The sequence below is a fragment of the Gossypium arboreum genome, chromosome 2 (assembly GCF_025698485.1).
Source record: "Gossypium arboreum isolate Shixiya-1 chromosome 2, ASM2569848v2, whole genome shotgun sequence".
Taxonomy (NCBI): Eukaryota; Viridiplantae; Streptophyta; class Magnoliopsida; order Malvales; family Malvaceae; genus Gossypium; species Gossypium arboreum.
This window is the reverse complement of record NC_069071.1, coordinates 47,466,437-47,470,596: the sequence shown is the minus strand read 5'-3', so window position 1 is coordinate 47,470,596 and position 4,160 is coordinate 47,466,437.

The window sequence follows — 4,160 nt, the reverse complement described above, 5'->3', positions numbered from 1 at the left end:
AGATTTCCTAGGGGTATCATTGAAGATGTTCTTCTTAAGATTGATAAATTTAAATACCCAGTAGACTTTGTTGTTCTAGATATGGAAGAGGATAGTAACGCACTTTTAATTTTAGGACGACCCTTTCTAGTGACTGCTAGAACCATTATTGATGTTGGTACACGTGAACTCACATTTCGTGTGGGAGACGAAACAATCACCCTTCAAGCTCGTAATTCAAGTAACACATCAAAAATTGAAGGTGGTTGTATAAATCATTCTACTAGTATTGATCATGTGGTGAAACCTTCTGTGCAGGAAACAGTTACAAAGAACGCATATGAGCCGTGTTCAAACAACAACAATGGACCTGTTTATGAAGAACGAAGGCTACAAATCGAGGAGCTTAATGAATGGTGGACACAGAAATTGAAAACACCCGGTAAGCCAAAACCGAGCCAGGACGATCTCAATACCTCACCAAATCAACTAAGGTTGGAGACAACGTACTACTAGATGTAGCAGATCCTCGCATTACCACTTCTGAACCTAATGAAAAAATTCCTCTTATGGTACTCAGTATTTTCCCATATGGTACAGTCGAGGTAAATCATCCCAAATTCGGCACATTTAAGGTAAACAATACTCGTCTTAAACCTTATGTTGATAAAGTTTATAGTAGGGATAAGGAGTGTAAACTCCTCGCTCCACCTCGACCATACAGAAGAGAGGTAAGTCGAGCTTAGACTATAAATAAGCATTTCTTGGGAGGCAACCCGAGCACTAACAGTGTTAATTTCTTTAAAATTTTAGTTTTTAACATCTAATAACATACTAACCGAATCATGGAACACAGGCTTTCTAAAGACCACACGGCCAGGCACACGGGCGTGCATTAGGCCGTGTAAAAACAAGGAAGATTTTTTTCCCAACACAGGGTGTAATAAGTTGCCACAGTCGTGCGATATAGATATGGGTGAAACTGTCAGAACAACATGGGTGTGAGGCACACCCGTGCCTCGAAACCGTGGTTGAAATTGAGAATGTAACACGAGCATGCGACACGCCCGTGCCATCCACTCGTGGTCAACACTATCAAAACCAACACAGGCGTGGACCTATGTATACGAGCGTAGGAGAAGCGAACAAAGCAATACACGACCATGCGACACAGCCGTGTGCACCCACAAGCCTAAAGAACACGAGCGTGGGCCGAATGTCAGACGCGCCCAAATTCAAAATTCGCGAAACACATGGGCAAAAATTAGGCACACGAGCGTGTCCCGCAGCCATGTGCCCCAAAATCTATATAAACCCCTCACTATTCATCATCTCCCTCCCCAAAAAAAACCCTAACGCTAGCCGCTGCAACTTCACATGCTCTACCCCCCACGCCCGTCCGCCGCCTACAACACCAATTCCGACACCCTAAGCTCCTTCCTTTTGCGTTTGTTTACTCTTTTCTCTCTATCTTCTTTAAATATGTTGCTTATTTCATGATTTCTCAGCTCTATTGAATTATTTTAATGAATATTCATAGTTAGAATATTAAAATACTCATGATTGTTTATAAAAATTTTGTCATTTTAGTTACTCCATTATGCTATACTTTTTTATTTTTCCTTGTTCCATGAAATTTATGCTTACCCACATACATTCATTTATATTCCCGTTACATTATTCCCATAATCCTATAACTTGATATATTTAGTAGTTTTGTTTATTTCATCCATTACGTAAGTCTCATGAAATATTCCTATTTAGTTTTGTGCTTCCGTGCTATTTTTGGGACGTTTTGGTTGACCTTCAATTTTTCAATGCAGGTACAATGTCATCCTCACATGGTAAGAAGACCACTATTCCCATCTCGTAGAAGAGAAAAGGAGCAGCATCATCCTCGGGTCCTACCACAGAGATTAGGCACCCGTTCGTCCAGGTTCCCTTGGGACCCTAGGAGAAATTGTATCAGATATTACGGCTCGACCCCTAGGTGTGGGCCACTGCATTGACTGGGCCACACTAGAACATATTCATTTAGCTGACGTGGTCCTAGCCCTCTTGACGACTGACCCATAGGGGCTCTTCTTTGAGATCGTCGAGCCAACGTATCTCGAGTTCACATTGGAGCTCTGCTCGACGTTCTATCTTCAGACCGTCATGACCAACTTCAATGATCCTGGAATGTAGCATCCTGATTTTCAGATTTATTCGCGGTTTTCAATATTTTGTAAAGATTTTAAAATTTTGTATTTGGATGTGGAATTAATATTTTGAGTAGGTAAATGGGCTTATAGAAGGCCCATGTGTTGGCCAAAAATCTAGTTGAATTTTTGAATTTTTGGACTTAGGAGTTAGGGGTTCTGGCTAAGTGGCCCTTAAGTGGAGTGATGGGTAAATTGCATCACAAAAAGAGCCTTAGTAAAGTGGCAAGAGTGACGCCACTAGGCTCCTAAAAAGGTGGCATGTGGAGCATTGGGGAAGGCATGGGATCGATTCCCTGTGTTGATAAATAGATGCATTTTTTTTAAGTGCAGGAGGGGTAAGTGTTGGAGTCCAAGTGGATTCTGCTAAAGGAAAGTTTGAATCAGTCCAAATGCTTGAATTAAGGAGTGATAAGGGGAGAGATTTAAGGGATTGGGTGAGAGACTGGGAGTTGGCCGAATTTAGGGAATTGAAGAGGGAAAATTCGGCAGAGGGTTTAGGTTAATATTTCGGCACCTAGGGCTTTGTGAGGTGCCATTTTTCTTCTGCTCAGGCACCACAAGGGTTTTCTTTTTCTCTCTTTTCCTCTCTAGCCGAAACTTTCACCTATCCTGTTCTTCTTTCACTACTTCCTTATCCAAAGCCGTCCATCAAACCTGCTATTCATCAGCACCCTTTGCCGAAGTCGCAAAAGCCGAAATCCTGTGATCACTGCTTGTGCCAATTTCTTCAAAGCCAGGTCTTTCTATGTTATTTTGTTTTTATTAAATCTACAATTTTCTTTTCTTAATCCTAGATACCTGACGGCAATTCTACTTCAAGGTCATAGCCTCATATCGTCATCTCCTTCACCACCCAAAAGCCGAAAGTACCATTGGTTTAGGGGCTTATAGCCGAAACTTCTTCAACCCTTGGATTCGGGTTTTACCATTGTTCTAAGGATAAATCTGCACCGGATTGCATGGAAATCAAGTAGGAGTAAGGGGTAAGTACTTATCATCTCAGATCTGTTCTTATTTTACGATGTTAGGAAAAGCCGAAATCCCTAAAAATTAGGGAGGCTGTCGATTTGAGCATAAGGCTTTAAGGGTTTGTAACTGATGTTTTCTTTTGGTGATTAGAGTCTTCTTAAGCGTTGGATCAAAAGCGTGAATCATTGGAACAATCGGATTCGGAGCTAGCTATCAATTTTGGCAAAAAGGTAAGGGTTCAAAGGATTTTTAGGAACATGGTTCGACTTTGGTTGAGCAAGTTTTGGGTTTAGTGATTACGGTTTGTAAATAAGAACTGTACTAATCAATTGTAGGACATCGAAAGGGATCTCGGTAGCGATTAAATCATGAATCGGTGTGTCTGGGACACCCTTCCTTAGTTCAATTCGGCAAAAGCTGAAATGCCAAAATTCTAGCATTTCATGGGCTTGTGAGTATGCGAATGCTCTCAAGACATAGAAAAATTGTTAGATCTAGCACCGCAAGGTGGTAAGTAAGTTCGTGCGACATTTTAGCGTACTTCGAAAAAAGGGTCTCGATAGGCCAAAACTGGGCTCAATGGGCTTACAGACCAATATGGGTAAGAGATGGGCAAATTAGCCTGTTAGTTAGATGGTGGAACCAAATTGTATAAAACTGCTAAACATTACTGAAGTAGCTTGTGTAGTTGCGTAAGTTACGAAATTACCCCTAAAGAGCATAATTACTAAAATACCCCTAGGGTTTAAATTGGCTAAACTACATGATTGATTAATACAGTATTTTACATGATATGCTTGTATTAATATCTGTTGCATGGGATTGGGGTATTGATGGAGGAAGTATTGAAAGTGGTTCATCCACGTACTGGAGGCTTTGCCTCAACTTACTGATATTTGAGCGTTCTTTTAACTGTGGAGTGTAGGGCTGGGTGGGTTGAGATATTCCCCACATGGAGTGTAGGGCTGGTACGGGGTAGTGTAGCGGTTGGTGGGTTGAGTAGTCTCC